This window comes from Rhinatrema bivittatum, chromosome 1, assembly GCF_901001135.1.
Source record: "Rhinatrema bivittatum chromosome 1, aRhiBiv1.1, whole genome shotgun sequence".
Lineage (NCBI taxonomy): Eukaryota > Metazoa > Chordata > Amphibia > Gymnophiona > Rhinatrematidae > Rhinatrema > Rhinatrema bivittatum.
The window spans coordinates 695,583,581-695,601,715 of NC_042615.1; the positions used below are offsets into that span (position 1 = coordinate 695,583,581).

Genomic DNA, 18,135 nt, shown 5'->3' on the forward strand with positions numbered 1-18,135 from the left:
TGCACACATCGGCGCTCAACTATGCCCCCAAAAATTATGCATCCAAGACTTATGTGCACATATCGAGGCGCTCACCCAGGCAACCAAAATGAGAATGCACTAAAAACTCAAGCGCACAGCGCCACATCAGCGCTGACGGAAACGTGCGACCATTAGTTGGCACATTTCGAGGGCACTCAAAATTCAAGGTTTTCCTATGCGCCCAAAACCTGGGTGCACAACTGGACGCACAGCGAAAGGCATACACCAGACTGACAAATCAGTAGTGGGCAGCCTCCAAAAGTGCGCGAAAAGCCGTTGTGGCCTACCACACTGCGCCCAGCAAAAAGCCTCGGAGCGGCGCCTAGCCTACAGAGGCTGCTCAACTCTCCAGGCTGCCCACATCCTTTGACCTGCCATGGAGCGGGACAAATGTCGGAATGGCACACTGAGCTCAGACTGGGCAGGAGAAGGAAACTCTGTACAGTAAAAAACCTCCTATTAAGTCTCTGTATATATCTTCTTCCTTTTTTTTTTTTTTTTAAAACTTACCGGAGCGCAGCCTTACCTGGCTGAGCACAAAGACAGTCTCCGGCTGGGAAGGGGAATTGTCACCACCACTCTTGGCTTCCTGCACCCACTGCCTTTCAGCTGCTCAAGCAGCTATATCCAAGCAGGCAAAAACCAGCTACCGGACCAAGGCACACCTCAGAGGGACCACGGAAATCACCACAAGAAGTCTCAACTGGGGAGGGACCTTTAGATATCACTGCAGGAGGGTGGAGCTTTTTTTCCCCTTAATTTAGATTTCAAATTTCTCCTTCCAAAAAACTCGAAGCAATCCCCATAGGTAGATGCGCGTTCATCTGCTGGAGACGGAGAATACTGGCAGGCTGGTATCACTGCAGATCTATATATACTGTGACGTTAGCTTGCTCCGCCTCCATCTGCTGGTAGGGGAGCATAAACCCACTGGTCCTGAGTCCATTTGTCTATACACTAGGAAACTGGAATGGTTCCATCTGCAAAAGAGGGACTCAGATTAAGGAACTGTTGACCAATGGGAGTTGGTCAAATGTCTAGATCTTCAAGTATTTTCAAAAGGTTAGATAAATCTGATTTACTCTCAAATTGAGATCTTTCTCTTCTTCTAGCCAATCTACTGACCTTATTCATTGATAGGACAAGCAAATTAGCCTGGCTGGAACAAATGAGATGAGCAGGATGATACCACTAAATCTGATTCCGTAAGTACACGGAGTCTTGCTCTCTGATGGCCCTATAAGCCAGAATGTTAAATATTTTCAAACTAATCAGAAGCCAATGAAGTGAAATTAACAAAGGGACAGCTGTATCCCACCTTTGGCCTCTAGGAAGGAATTTGGCTGCAGTATTCTGCACTATTTGAAGACAACAATGTTTTTTAAGGCGGCCAAGGTGTTGCAGTAACCCAAGTGTGACAGGATAACCACCTGCATCACTGTTCTAATGTCAGATTTATATAAGCAAGGCCTCAGTTGCCTTTCTATTCATAAATATAGAAAGGCTTCTCTTGCAACTGCAGCCATTTCTTCACAGATAGGGCACATTTGATCATAACTCCCTCAAACCCCTAATATCTTGAAGGGGAGCTATGATGCCCTCTGAATTAATAGGAGGTTCAAATGCCAGCCTATGCATTTCTCCCATCAAAAGTAGCTCCATTTTATGGGTTTCAGTTTGAGTCTATGGTCTGCATCCATTTATTCACAGCTGAGAAACATTCTTTAAGACACTGATAGGTCTTCTCCATCTTGATAGGTAGCAAAATCTAAATATAATCTGTCCCAGACTGTGCTAAACCTAACCGGTCAAATTTTGACCGGCTGGATTTAGCCAAAATGTTCAGCTGAAAATTTGTCTAAAGATAGTTTATAATATTTATCTGTCACCACATATGTAGTTTATGTTTTACATATTATGCATGCTTTTATTGTAATCTGCTGTGAATTTATTTATTTATTTATTTAGCATTTTTATATACCGACTTTCCAATAACAGAATTACTGATCAATTCGGTTTACATTTTAACAGAACAATAACATTGACAAGTAAATGTCTTACAAAGAACAGGTCGATATAACTTGGATAAGTAAATATGGGGTTAACCAGTAAAGATACATTGCCTAATATAGGTATAAGTAAAAGATACAGTGCCTAATGTAGGTTAAATAAACAGTTGCTAATTATAAGACTTGTGGAACAAAAGGAACAGAAATTAAATAAATACATCTCTGCTGCTTAGTAGAAGTTTAAAAATCAACCCTATATGCTGACTAGTAGAAATTAATAAACTACAGAAGCACAGGGAAGATACATAGCTAGAAAATGCATGCACAGGGAATCTGAGTTTCAAAGTAAAAAAAAAAAAGTGAGTCACAGAATAGTCAAGAAAAGTCAGAATGGAAATGGACTATAAGTACTTCAGAGACAGCAAGACACAGGGAACATAGGAAATTCAAAATGAGCTGAAGAATAATCAAAGACAAAGTATGACTCTCAGAGCACAAACAACAATACTGAAGACAAGAATCAGTGTAACAAAGTAGATGGCAGAAAACAGACAACTGGTCCATCCAGCCTGTTCAGTTATTCCTATCCATACTACAAGAATATATAACCCAGCTGCCAGCCATAGTGTGTGCTATCTGTATGATAAAAACTGTCTTGAATCAGGAATGTGTCTACCTTCATTGTAAACCACCCTCCCCTCCTGGGTAACTGAGCATGCAAGATACCTTTAGTTCACACACACCATACCCTTTTTCTCTCTCTCATGTTCAACTGCAAGGTTCAACAATAAACAGCCACCAACACTGGCATGGCTGTTACCAAAACATCTATCCTTCTCAGAGGGAACCCCACCATCAACTTGCCATACTGATCTGATCAACATGCACAGTTTGCCAGACAGACCTTTTTACATGGGCATCTGTGTTTCCATTAGGACTTCCACATTTTACAGTACATGTATCCTGCCAGACAGATCCAGATGCTACTTAATTCCTGTTCAATCTATTTTTTGCATCTACGAATCTGTAGATTATCTCATGCTTTCTTGAAATCCATTACCATTTTTAGCCTCCATACCCACTCCAGGAGGACATTCCATATATTCACTCATGAAAAATATCCCAACATTGCTCATCCTTAGACCTTTATATCATAACACCATTGTCCTAAAACTTCCTTTCCATTGAAAAAGACTTACTTCTTGTGCTTTAATACTTTTCTGGTATTTAAATGTATCAAATCTCCTTCTCTTGCCTCTTCTGTAGAGTATATACATCTAAGTCCTTAAGCCTCATCTCATAGGGCTTTAGGTACAGGCCCATACCATTTTGGTAGCCCTTCTCTGGAGCATCTCCACTACATCCTTTGTGAGGAATAGCCTCCAAAGATGAACATTTTATTTCATGTCAGGACTCACTAATGACATGAACAATGGCATAATCATTTCATTTTTTTCTCCCAGTATTACCTCTCCCTATGCACCCTGGCATCATCCTGTGGACTCTGGCCACTGCATTGTTAAATTGTTTTGTTACTTTGCAATCATTGGATATATTCACCCTAAGGTTTCTTTCCTGCTTCACAGATCTCAGTATCTCATCTTCTGCTATATATAAACTCCCTGATATTTCTGCACCCAAAATGCATAGCTCTGCATTTTTTTTTTAGTATTGAAACTTGGCTGCCAAGCAGTCAACCACTCTTCAAGTTTTTTTTTTTATATCATTTCATCAATCCATCTGTTCCTGCAGGCAGATGTTAGCATCCACAAAAAAAAACAACCCAAAAACATTTTTTCCTAATCTCTCTACAATATTGGGGGGACACTAAGGAAATCTTCTGCAATAGCATTTAACTTTCAATAAGGAGATTAAGATAAAATAAGGAAAATGGTTAGGACAAAATTGAAAGGATCAACTGCAAAGGTTAAGAGTTTACATCAAGCATGGATGTTCTTTAAAAATCACAACTTGTGGCTCTCAAAAACCATCTGTACTCCAGGCACCAAATTGTAAACAATACATCAACTGTCAGTGAACCTGGTTTCTTTATTTAATTAATTTGTATCAGCTAATCTCTCATCCAATGACCAAATAATTTTGTAGGACCACTACTCATAGGGTCACGGTATTCTACCAGACTCTTTGTGTGGTTTGGGTCCGGTTTACTATGTATATAGTTTAAAACTATATACATAGTAAACCGGACCCAAACCACACAAAGAGTCTGGTAGAATACCGTGACCCTATGAGTAGTGGTCCTACAAAATTATTTGGTCATTGGATGAGATATTAGCTGGTACAAATTAATTAAATAAAGAAACCAGGTTCACTGACAGTTGATGTGTTCTTTAAAAATACCATCCTGGAAACTCAGACCAAATGTATTCCACACACTAAAAAAGATAAAGAAGGCCGAACTGCCAGCATGGATAACAGGTGAGATGAGAGAGGTTATTCTAGCCACAAGAACATCTTTCAAAAAATGGAAGAGGGATCCGAATGAAGAAAACAAAAAACGGCATAAGCACTGGCACGTTAGATGGAAAGCATTGATAAGGAAAGCAAAGACAAAATATGAAAAGAAGCTTGCTGTGAAAGCAAAAACTAAAAATAAAACCTTTTTCAGGAACATTTGAAGCAAAAGGCTTGAGAGTCAGTCGGACTATTAAATGATCATGAAGTAAAAGGGTCACAGAGTTGCTAACTTTGATACAGGCACACGGGCACACATATCCGTGCACATGCTGGCTCGTGCCAAAGGACGCGGGCATTTTATAATGCGCATATATGCACACATACTATAAAATAGGCTGTACGCACGCACAAGTGTGTACAAATGCCACCTCTACCACATAAGCAGGGGATTTTAATAGACACATGCGGTAAAAATTATCAACTTGCCCAGTTCCTTCCCAGTTCATCCAGATAAAGGAGAGGACTTCCTAACTCCTCTAGCTATTAGCCTCCCTTTCACCCCGTAAGCCCATATGCTTTCAGCCCTGCTGAGTAGCCTAATTTATTTTGTTTTAGGATTTACACGCCATCCAAACCAGAAGTAGTTACACAGAAAGGTACCCCGGCGCATGCTTGTGTGGGTAAATATTTACGCACTGGTTTCATTCACAAATCCTGGAATGCCCATATCCTGCCCAAACCAGACCATGCCCCCTTTTGGGCAAAAAATTTGTGCACGCATACTGGGAGATATATGTGTACATGGGCACCTTTTAAAATATGTATGGTACACGCCGGCCTGACTTCTGCATATATCTCCCAGCTTTGGCGCTTGCCGGGCTTTTAAAATTCACCAAAGAAAGGACATACCAGAGAGATTAAATTAATTCTTTGCTTCTCTCTTTACTGAGGAAGATGTAAGGCAGATAACCCATGCCAGAAGTGATATTTAAAGGTGATAATTGTTATTGTTTTGGTTTGTAGCCTGGTGTGGTGAACACCACCTGCAGGAGTGACTTGACAGGAGGATGGGAGCAATAGCAGATGATCTGGTGAGGCTGGGTAGAGTCTCTGGAGCCGGGTGCAGGATAAGGATTCCTGGAGCTGGGTCTCGGCTGAGAAGGCCCTCTGGAATTGGGTGCTGGCTGAGAAGAGTTTCTGGTGCTGGGTGCTGGCTGAGAAGGGTCTCTGGAGCTGAGAGTGTGGGGGTAAGGGTGAACTTCAGGAAACACTGGAACAGCATGTGGGTACGCGTGGATGTGGATGCAGGTAAGCGTGGTCTGTTATACTGGAACTAAGAGCAGGTATGGGTGGAATCAGGATAGCGGGCAGGTAAGCGTGAAACTGGATGAAGGTAAGCGTGAGCTGGACAGACAATGACAAGACTAGACAAACCAGGACAAGGACTACACTGAACATGAAATCACAAAATGCCCAAAGGCAGCGAGGCAAGGAAGTCCAAGGAAGCAGGGGGGAAGCAGGAGAGTAATAGGGCAGCACAGAAAGGGATTCAGGGATAGAGGGGACAAGAAGGCAGGCAAGGCTGAATGCCTAGAGAACACGATCAGCAAAGGCCACAGAGCAAGGTGGGGAAGCGGGATGCCCAAAGATGCGCAAAGAAAGGAATAGAAGGCTAAAGCAGGGAGCCCAAAGGAACTTGATGCAGAAGCACAGAGGCATGGGCTAGGCGGGGTTAAATAGGCAGTTCTGGACATGGAGCAGGTAGGCAAGAAAGACCGGGCCAGCCAGGGGACCATGCTCATGGGGTGTCTCTGGTGGTGAGGAGGCTGCACAGCAGCTATAGGCATAAATATAATTCTGAGGAACTGAAACATATTTTGAAACCGTAAGATGTAATAGGGCAAACTGACAAACTAAAAAGTAAAAAAATCACCTGGACCAGATGGTATACATCCCAAATTGTCCATTGTACCTGAAGGCTGGAAGGTGGCCAATGTAATCCCGATATTTAAAAAGGGCTCCAGGGATGATATGGGGAACTATAGACTGGTGATCTGACTTCAGTGCCGGGACAAATAGTGGAAACTATCATAAAGAACAAAAATCACAGAGCATATAGAAAGACATGGTTTAAAGCAACACAGGCAGCATGGATTTACCCGAGAAGTCTTGCCTCACACACCTGCTACATTTTTTTTTAAAGGGGTGAATAAACATGTGGATAAAGGTGAATCAGTAGATGTAGTGTATTTTGATTTTCAGAAGGCATTTCACAAAGTCCCTCATGAGAGGCTTCCAAGAAAACTAAAAAGTCATGGGATAGGAGGCTATGTCCTTTCGTAGATTGCATACTGGTTAAAAAGACAGGAAACAGAGAATAGGATTAAATGGTCACGTTTCTCAGTGGAAAAAGGTAAACAGTGGAGTACTTCAGGGATCTGTACTTGAACTGGTGTTTTTCAATGTATTGATAAATGATCTGGAAAGTTATTTGACGAGTGATGTGATCAAATCTGGAGATGACACAAAATTATTCAGAGTAGTTAAATCTGATGAGGAGTGTCATAAATTGCAGGACCACCTTGCAAGACTGGAAAATTGGGCATCCAAATGGCAGATGAAATGCAATGAGGACAAGTGCAAGGTCATGCATATAGAGAAAAATAACTCATTCTGTAGTTACACAATGTTAGGATCCATATCAGAAATTACCACCCAGGAAAAAGATCTGGACATTATAGTGGATAACACATTGAAATCGTTAGCTCAGTGTGCTGTGGAGGTCAAAAAAGCAAAGAAAATGTTAGAATTATTAGGAAAGGAATGGCGAATAAAATGGAGAATGTCACAATGCCTCTGTATTGCTCCTTGGTGAGACCACACCTAGAGTAATCTGCGATTCTGGTTGTTGCATCTCAAAAAATATATTGTTGCATTGGAAAAGATATAGAGAAGGGCGACCAAAATAATAAAGGGGATGGAACAGGAAAGGCTAAAGAGTTTAGGATTGTTCAGCTTGGAGAAGAGACGGCTGAGGGGGGGATATGATAGTGGTCTATAAAATCATGAGAAGACTAGAATGGGTAAATGTGAATAGATTACTTTATCAGATAATAGAAGGGGTAGGAGGCACTCCATGAAATTAGCAAGTAATACATTAAAACAAATCGGAGAAAATTCTTTTTCAATCAATGCACAATTAAGCTCTGGAACTTGTTACCAGAGGATGTGATTAGGGCAGTTAGTGTAGCTGCGTTTAAAAAAAGGTTTGAATAATTTCCTAAAGGAGAATTCCATAAACTGCTATTAATCAAGTTGACTTAGGTAATAGCTACTGCTATTACTGGCATTAGTAGTATTGTATATATTTAATTGTTGGGTACTTGCCAGGTACTTGTAAACCTAGATTAGACACTGTTGAAAATAGGATGCTGGGCTTGATGGACCCTTGGTCTTAAGTATGGCAATTTCTTATGTTATGGTCTTAAATAGTAAGTGGAGTGGAGCAGGTAAATTCAAATCGATTGTTTACTCTTTTAAAAAGTACAAAGATTACGGGACACACAATGAAATTACTAGGTAATACATTAAAGACAAATATATAGAAGAGACATTCAGGGACAGCGGTCCCAACATTAGTTTAGCAGTCCTTGTGCAGCTTTGGTAGAGCAAGGCACCTGGCAAGATACCATCACACCTTGGTGTGGCATGAAGTAATCCTGTAGCTAAGACCAGCCCTCCAAGTGATGCTTTAACCTCTCACACTGAGAATGTCTCTCCAGGGCTCCGTGCCCAGAAGGGAAGGGTTAGAATGGCTGCTGTAGTGGATGACGCGATCATTAGCAAAGTAGATAGCTGAGTGGCAGGTGGGCATGAGGATCACGTGGGCAACTTACCTGCCTAGTGTGAAGGTAGCAGCCTTCACTTGCCACCTACAAAACATTTTAGACAGTGCTGGGGAAGAGCCGGTTGCCATGGTACACGTGGGTATCAATGCTATATGATGATGGTGGAGGGAAGCTGGGGAAGCTAAATTTAAGCTCTTAAGTAGGAATTGAAATTTGGGGTTGCATTCTCAGAAATGTTTCCCATTCCATGTACAAGACCTCAGAAGCAGGCCGAATTCCAGCCTTTCAATGCATGGATCAGACAATAGTACAGGGAAGAGGGTTTTAGATTTATGAGGAACTAGGGAACATTCTGGGTAAGGGAGAACGTATTCTGACAGAATGGGCTCCACCATAACCAGAGTAGAACCACGGTGCTAACTTTTATAAAGGAGATAAAGCAGCATTAAACTAGAACATAGGGGAAAGCTGGCAGTCACTGAGTAGCACATGGTTTGGAGGGAGGTATTTTTAATGGATTTTGGCAAACCAAGTAAGTTAGAATATCCAGATAGAGTGGTGGTTGTAAAACCTGAAAAAACCCAGATATATTTAAATATAAAGCATGCAGAAAAAAATGACTCCAAACTGCATGTAAAAACTGATAATAAGCAGATTGTGGCAAAAATAAAAAAATAGATATACAAATAAAACTACTTTTAAAAGTCTATATGCAAATACCAGAAGTTTGAAAAATAAAACTAGCACTATAAATTCTAACTCTCCAAAGGAAGACAGAGACATACTAGACATCTTGGAGACCTGGTGAAAGGAGGATAACCAATGGGTCATTGTTATATCAGGGTAAAAATGATAGACATGAGGAGGCATATAAAAAATTGGTGGAGGGGTGGCAATGTGTGTTATAGATGGCATAGAATCAAGCAGGGTAAAAGTTTCGTAGGAAACAAACTGCACGCTGGAATCCTTATGGATAGAAATTCCAAGAATAAAAAGGAAGAGTATAGTAATGCTGAGATTACTTACCTGATAATCTCCTTTTCCTTAGTGTAGACAGATGGACTCAGAACAAGCGGGTATAGTGTGCTCGTGCTAGTAGTTGGAGACGGATCTGACATCAGCACGGATACATATACCCCCACAAGAAGTGAGCTAATTCAGTAATCTTCCTTGCAAAAGCTGTTATGGATAGATGTGTACTGACGATCAATGAAATAGTGAAACAGGATTCTCCTGACCGATTGATAGGAGCTGGAGACCGCCAGCATTCCCAACCGGAAGGTGTTGACACCTGGCAAAGGGGACGCTCTTATGTAAGAAAATGACATGGCTTACCTTGAATCGGTGAAACCCATGTATACTGGCAGCCGGGCGGGATGCTGAGTCCATCTGTCTACACTAAGGAAAAGGAGATTATCAGGTAAGTAATCTCAACATTTCCTAGCGTGTAGCCAGATGGACTCAGAACAAGTGGGATGTACAAAAGCTTTACTCCCGGACTGGGTGGGAGGCTGCCTGAGGGCTGCATAGGACTGCCCTTGCAAATGCTGTGTCCTCCCTGGCCTGGACATCCAGACGGTAGAACCTGGAGAAGGTATGGAGGGAGGACCATGTCGCTGCTTTACATATTTCTGCAGGCAACAGCATCCTAGATTCCGCCCAAGATGCTGCTTGGGCTCTGGTAGAATGAGCCTTGACTTGTAGAGGCGGTGACTTCCCGGCCTCTACGTAGGCCGCTCTGATAACTTCTTTAATCCAGCGGGCGATGGTGGGCCGAGAGGCCGCTTCTCCTTGTTTCCTGCCGCTGTGAAGGACGAACAGATGGTCCGTCTTTCGTACTGTTTCTGTCATTTCCAGATATCTGGGCAGCAATCTGCCGATGTCGAGATGGCGTAGCAAACGCCCTTCTTCTGATTTCTTCAAACCCACCGTGGTTGGCAAGGATATGGTCTGGTTGAGGTGAAATTGTGAAACTACTTTAGGCAAGAAGGATGGAACCGTGCAAAGATGGATAGCCTCAGGAGTGATTCTGAGAAAGGGATCACGGCAAGACAGCGCTTGTAGCTCTGAGATGTGGCGTGCTGAACACACTGCCAGCAAGAACACCATCTTCAAAGTTAGCGAACGGAGGGACAGGCCCCGAAGGGGTCTGAAGGTGGATCCCGCGAGGAAATCCAAAACTATGTTGAGGTTCCACAAAGGCACTGGCCACTTCAGTGGCGGACGAATGTGCTTGACTCCTTTCAGGAAGCGAGAAACATCTGGGTGCGTGGCAATGGTCTTGCCATCCCTCCTGGGACCGTAGCAAGACAGCGCAGCCATCTGAACCTTGATGGAGCTTAGGGAGAGACCCTTCTGAAGCCCATCCTGCAGGAAATCCAAAACAATAGGGATTGTGGTCGCATGTGGATTGGTGCCGTGAGTGTCACACCAGGCTTCAAATACTCTCCAGATCCTTACGTAGGTGAGGGAAGTGGAAAACTTGCGAGCTCGGAGGAGTGTATCTATCACCGGCTCCGAGTAACCTCTTTTCTTCAGCCTAGCCCTATCAATGGCCAGACCGTAAGAGAGAATTGAGCCGGATCCTCATGGAGGATGGGACCCTGACGTAGCAGGTCCCTGAGAGGAGGCAGGGGAAGGGGCTCCCCTGCCAGTAGTCTTTTCATGTCCGCGTACCAGGGTCTTCTTGGCCAGTCTGGTGCCACCAGAAGAACTAGGCCCCGGTGCTTCTGAATCTTGTGGATGAGGGTGCCCAGCAGAGGCCACGGAGGAAAGGCATATAGCAGGGTCCCTGGAGGCCATGGCTGAACCAGGGCGTCGATCCCGTGAGAGAACGGATCTCGCTTGCGGCTGAAGTATCTGGGTACTTGAGCATTGGACCTGTCCGCTAGTAAGTCCATGTCCGGGATCCCCCAGTGATCCACAATCATCTGGAAGGCTGCGGGCGACAGCTGCCATTCCCCGGATTTAGGCTTTCTCTGCTGAGGAAGTCTGCCGTGGTGTTGTCCCTCCCGGCAATGTGGACGGCAGAGATGTCCTGAAGATTCGCCTCTGCCCAAGCCATCAGCGGGGCTATCTCTAGGGACACCTGTCGGCTTCTGGTTCTGCCCAGACGGTTGATGTATGCCACCGTGGTGGCGTTGTCGGACATCACTCTGACTGCCCGGTTCCGCAGTCTGTGAACAAATTGCAGGTAGGCTAACCGGACTGCCCGTGCCTCTAGACAGTTGATGTTCCACCCTGACTCTTCTCTGTTCCACCGCCCTTGTGCGGTGAGTTCTTCGCAGTGTGCTCCCCATCCACTCAGACTGGCATCCATGGTGAGCAGAGTCCACGTGGGGGAGGACATCTTCGACCCCCTGCTCGTGTGGTTGGACTGCAACCACCACCGTAACTGGATCCGCACTCTGGCTGGCAGAGGTAGATGCATGGAGTAATTCCGAAAGCGAGGGCTCCAGCGAGAGAGCAGGGAGCGTTGCAGAGGTCTCATATGGGCCCTTGCCCAGGGTACCACTTCCAGGGTGGATGCCATGAGGCTGAGAACCTGCAGATAATCCCAAGCTATGGGCCGGCTGACTCCCAGCAAGGACCGGAGACGCGTCTGAAGTTTTAACCTTCTCTTGGTGGAGAGACTGACTTTGTCTGCCTGGGTGTCGAACTGGACTCCCAGGTATTCCAGTGATTGGGAAGGCTGTAGGCAACTCTTGTTTAGGTTGACTACCCATCACAGGCTTTCCAGAAGGGCGATCACTATGTTGGTTGCCCGATGGCTCTCCTCTCGTGATTTCGCCCTGATCAGCCAATCGTCTAGGTAGGGATGGACTAGGATTCCTTCCCGTCTGAGTGCCGCTGCTACCACTACGATCACCTTGGTGAAGGTCCGCGGCGCCGTGGCTAGCCCGAAGGGCAAAGCCCGGAATTGGAAGTGGCATCCCAGAACCTTGAAGCGTAGGTAGCGCTGATGATCCTGATGGATCGGGATATGCAGGTAGGCTTCTGACAAGTCTAAGGCCATGAGGAATTCTCCTGGCTGTACTGCGGTCTTGACGGAGCGCAGAGTTTCCATGCGAAACCTCAGGACCCTTAAGTATCGGTTGACTGACTTGAGGTCCAGTACGGGCAGGAAAGTGCCCTCTTTCTTAGGTACCATGAAATAAATGGAATAATGTCCAGAATCCTTTTCCCATGCAGGTACTGGGATTATGGCTTTCAAGGACAGGAGCCTCGCCAGGGTAGCTTCCAATGCTGCCATCTTGTGGATTGGACACGGAGATTCCACAAACCTGTCCGGAGGGAGGTGATGGAAGTCCAGATAATACCCCTCTCGGATGATGGCGAGGACCCACTGGTCCGACGTTATCTCGACCCATCTGGGGTAGAAGAGGGTTAACCTGCCCCCTATGGCTCCGTCCCCCGGATGGATCGGCTGATTCTCATTGGGAAGTGTGGCCGGGCCCTGAACCCGAGCCGGCTCCCCTCTTCTGCTGCTTGGGACGAAAGGACTGGTTCCTGGCCTGAGGATGAGGTGCCTGGTAGCGACCCCTATAGGGAATGAAGCGTTGGGAGCTTCTGCCTCTGGATGGCCTTGGAAAGGCGCGCTGGTTCCTTCTGAACCTGTCTTCCGGCAGTCGAGTTATTGGAGAGGCACCCCATGTGCTGGCCAATTTATCAAGGTCGCTGCCGAACAAGAGAGAACCCCTAAAGGGCATTCTGGTGAGGCGTGTCTTGGAAGGAGCATCGGCTGACCAATTCCGTATCCAGAGCTGCCTCCTGGCAGCTACAGAAGATGAGATCCCCTTAGCTGTTGTACGGACTAGGTCGGATGCGGCATCCATGAGGAACGAAAGAGTGGATTCCATGTCCGCTGCTGGAGCATTGTTCCTGACCTGTGACAAACAGGACCGCGTCACCACTGTGCAGCAGGTTGCGATTCACAAAGACAGAGCTGCCACCTCAAAAGTCTGTTTCAGGATGGCGTCCAGTCGCCTGTCATGAGGTTCCTTGAGGGCCGCCCTCCCCTCAACTGGAATGGTAGTGCGCTTGACCACCGCGCTAACCAAGGCGTCCACCTGAAGGCACGCCAGCATCTCCTTGATTGCCGGATCCAGGGGGTACATGCCCAGCAGGGCCCGACCCCCTTTGAATGAGGCCGCTGGTGCAGCCCATTCCAGGTCTATCAGTTGTTGTGCGGCTTGCAAGAAGGGAAAATGGCGGGCTGTAGGACGAAGACCCTCCAGCAGAGGGTTCTGTGTAGACGGCACCGTAGTGCTGGGGCCTGTAATATCCAACTCCGCCAGGCACTGAGATACTAGGTCGGAGAGATCTTCCTTGGGAAAGAACCGCCTCATGGTTCGATATGGCTCAATCCCAGAGGGAAGTTCCCCCTCCTCGGAGGGTTCTGATTCGTCCTCTGAAACATCAGGTTCCGCCTGAAACGGACTCCCCGGAGGCGGGTGTGCTTGCCCACGATAAGGGCGCGAAGGTCCAGGGGCAGGATCCGCTGGAGCAGCAACAGGAGCAGCAGCAACAGCAACAGCAGGGCCTGGACGGAAAGCTGATTGCATCTGTACAAAGGCATGGATCCCCTTAAAGAGATCCACCAAGGAAATGGAAGTGGTCTCAAGTCGTCGGGGTACCAGGTCCCCCGGGATCCCAGGTTTTTCGAGACTGCCCGCGAGATCCGGGGTAGCCCCTGGGGAACTGTCAACAAACCTCGGTTGAGACTGGTCCTGGCCCGAGGCTCCCAGTGCCTCCTCACATTGGGCACAAAGGGAGTCTGGCTCCTCGCTGTGCGTGGCCCTAAGCTGGCATGCTGAGCAGAGGCCGAGGGCTTTCAGGCCGGAATCAGGAGGCGCCGCCACCGGAGACGCCAGGGCATCTGAATGTTCCATCGCTGAAGAATATGCGCTCAAGAATATGCGGCAGCAATATGCGCTCAATACAATAAGCGCTCAATACTATGCGGCAGCAATATGCGCTCAATACAATATGCGCTCAATAATAAGCGGCAGCTATATACGCTCAATACAATACGCGCTCAATACAATACGCGCTCAATAATAAGCGACAGCTATATACGCTCAATACAATATGCGCTCAGCAATATACGGTCAATACAATATATACTCAATAATATGCGGTCAGTAATATACGCTAAATGGTAGACAACATACATTCCAAATATGCGCTCAATACGATACAGGCGCCTATCATGGGCGCTCAATACCGTAATAAGGCCGACAAAATGGTGACCTCCGCGGCGTGCCGGATACAGGCAACGCCACCGATCCTCGTACCTCGGAGACCAAAAGTAAGAGATGTACGCCTTACCTGATCCTCGGCGCTTCCCGGCTGGAACCCAGGCAGTCTCCGGCTGCAGGGGGAGAGGGGAAATACCTTCACCGCTGCGCTTGAGGAATGCACCCGCTGCCTCCCAAGTCCACGCCGGGACCGAGGCGCCTCTCAGCCCGACCCAAGCCCTTCTTGCTCGGGGGCTAGGTCCCTGCCGCGATTCGGCCACTGGACAGAGGCCCAAACCTCCGAGGGATCACGGAAATCACCTCAGGAAACTCAACTGGGGGAGGGACCCGAGGGTATCACCGCAGGAGTGCGGGGCTCGATGTACCTGTAGAAATTTAGTAAGTAGAAAGTAGAAAATAGAAAGTAGAGTGGAAACACGCTCAGCGAGCGTGCAGGCTCTCCAAACTGCTTTGGAGATGGAAATTACTGAAGTGCTTCACTTCCTGTGGGGGTATATGTACCCGTGATGATGTCAGATCCGTCTCCAACTGCTAGCACGAGCACACTATACCCACTTGTTCTGAGTCCATCTGGCTACACGACAGGAAAGGTGTAGTTAAAATCAGCATGAAAGCCGTGCGATAGGGCTTCGCAAAACTGTGAGCTCAGCCCACTCCTGCCTCTAACTCCTCCTTTTTTTCAGATTTGCATCACACCATGCATTATGGTGCTATCGCAGGCATTAAAGGCGTTTTCGCATGCGTTAAGGGCACTTAACGCATGCGAAAACACCTTAATGATTGCGAAAACACCATAACACAATTTGATAAATGACTATTAGATTGTAAGCCCACTGGGGATAGGGAAATACCTACAGTATCTGAATGTAATCCACTTTGAAGTGCTGAAAAAAGTGCGAAAAGTGGAATATAAATCTAAATAAATATAAAAAAATAAATAAAAATCTACACCTTGGTGGTATGTGTCAATCACAGTTAGATGAATTCTAACAGAGTTGTTTTTCAAGGCAACCTCAGATAGGTGTAGAAGGTAATCAAGCAGTGTTTATGTGGGGTAGGAGAACGAATCTAGGGCCACCTTCTCACACCAGATGGAAAACCTCCTCCACTTCAGCCCATAGAGCTTTCTAGTGGAAAGCTTTCTAGAAGCCACTAGGACCCAAGACACATCTTCTGAAAGATCAAGTGGCTGCAGAATCAGCCTCTCAACACCCAGGCTGTGAGCAACAGGGGCCTGGAGGTTGGGATGCCACAGCCTGCCCTGATCTTGCATGATGAGATCTGGGGAAGTTACCAGACTGATTGGCCTCTCGAAGGACAATTCTAGAATGAGTGGAAACCAGATCTGTCTCGGTCTATGAGGGGCTATGAAGAACATGGTCCTCTTGGAAAGTCTTCGTCACCAGAGGAATCTGAGGATATGCATACAGAAGACCCTTGCCTCAATGATAAGCAAAGATGTCAGATACTGGCTCACCATCTGACCTGTACAGGGAGCAGAAGTGAGTCATCCTCCTGTTGCAGGGGGACGTAAACAAGTCCACATCTGGGTTTTCCCAGAGGGAGAAGATCCGATTTTCTATTCCCTGGTCCCGAGACCATTCGTGGGGTCTTAAGGCATGACTCAGTTTGATCACTATCACGTTCTTCATTCCAGCCAGATACATGGCCTTGAGTACTATCCGGTGGGTCAGAGCCCAGGACCAGATCCAGACCGCTTCCTGACAAAAGACTCTGCTGAGGCTATCTGTGTTGGAGATCCCAAGAAATAGTTTGCTTGTAGGAAGGCTTTGTGACTGCAAACCCACTCCCAAATTCTCAGGGATTCCTGGCAGAGGGTCCATGACCCTTTGCTCCTCTTGCTTGTTCATGTATAACATTGCTACTTGGTTGCCAGTTTAGATCGAAATTCTTTTTCCCTGAAGATGTAAAAATACTCTCAATACCTGTCTGACTGCACATAGATCCAGAAGATTGACTTGAAAGAGATATGCTGTTGAAGGCCAGATTTCTTGAGTTCAGAAAGGGCCTGCATGCACCCCATCTCCCTGAGGGACACATCTGTTGCTAGCATTATCTGAGGTGGCAGAAGCCAAAGGGGAGCTCTCATTCCATGATGTTTGAGTCTAACCATTTCAGGAGGCTCTTTCACTTCAGCTGTGACCCTCACCAGAGACAACAAAGGTTGAAGAAACATTTCATTGAGCATGGAGGCCCCACATGTTAAGGCAAGCCATGGGGACTACATATACCGCTGCTTCCATGCATCCCAGAACAGCCAAAATCTTCATGGCCAAGGCTTGATCCTTCTGTAGAAGGCTCCAGATCAAGTTTTGAAGGCAACATGCATACTGTGACAGAAGGAATGCTCTTTCTTCCAGAGTGTTTATTCATGCCCTTATGAACTTGATTTTTTGGGTAATAAGGTTCGATTTGGCTAAGTTTACAATGAATCCCATTGTCTGAAGAAGCTGTATTGTCTTCCATAGAGAATCCAATATCCCTGGTTGGGAAGGCTCATCACTAGTAAATTGTCCAGGTAGAGGTGACACAAATCCCCCCAACAATGAAAGTGCAGTGCTCCTACTGCCAGGCATTCGATGAAGACTCTTGTGACTGTCTACGGCACAAAAGATAGAACCTTATATTGGTAGTGAGAGGAATCCACTATGAAATGAAGGTACTGTCAATGGGAGTGATGTATGTATATTTGAGAATATGCATCTTTCAGATCCAGGGCACACATCCAGTCTCCCGCTTGAATGAGGGGTAGGATAGTGTGGAGGAAGTTCATTTTGAACTTCTCCCATAACAGGTCTTGTTCAGACTTTGTAAATACAGGATGGATCTTAATCCCTCTGACTTCTTGAAGATAAGGAAATAATGGGAGTAGAACCCCCTGCCATGATGATTGGGAGAGACAGGTGCTGTAGACCACTGGCTAAGAAGTGACTCCACCATGAGAAGGAGCAGGGTAGATCTAGAATCTAAATTGAAGGCCCAACAGTGTAGCACTGGAGGACGAGAGAAGCGCAACCTATATCCAGACTCCACAATTTTGAGGACCCAACACTCCTTAGTGATCTTTCACCAATCCTCAAGGTAAAATTGTATCCTTCCCTCTAATGGAGAGGGTTGAAGCTAATAAAAAATTAGGCCCAGACCTGTACTGGGCTTGTTGTGAAATCCTCAGCTGACATCTCTCATGCTGATGTCCATGAGCCAAAAGCTGGTGTTGTGGAAGTGCAGATGGTGCTAAAATTGGCAGAAGGGGTGTCGCTGAAAGTAGGATTGCTTAAAACTGAAGAAAATGCTAGAAGACTACTCAATCAGATCCCATTCGAGAAGATGGTAGCATGCTGCTCCTTAATTTGGGCAATTATTTCTCTGAGCTTGTCTCTGAAGATGTTCTCACCCAAACAGGGCACATTGGCCAACTTGTCAAATTTCCTCACCCAAACTGCTGGTACTCAACCAAGCCATTCAGCATGCTCCAATGGCTGCTACTGAAGATCTGGCAGTGGGATCAAATGATTTCTATAGAGAGAGGAGATCATGAAGAGCCTACCGAAAATCTGC

The 18,135-nt window shown here is 46.2% G+C and overlaps 1 protein-coding gene across 1 annotated transcript in view; it reads right to left on the reverse strand.

The window, feature by feature from the left end:
* AP3B1 (adaptor related protein complex 3 subunit beta 1) overlaps positions 1–18,135 on the reverse strand; it is a 1,093,919-nt gene that overhangs the window by 403,652 nt on the left and 672,132 nt on the right.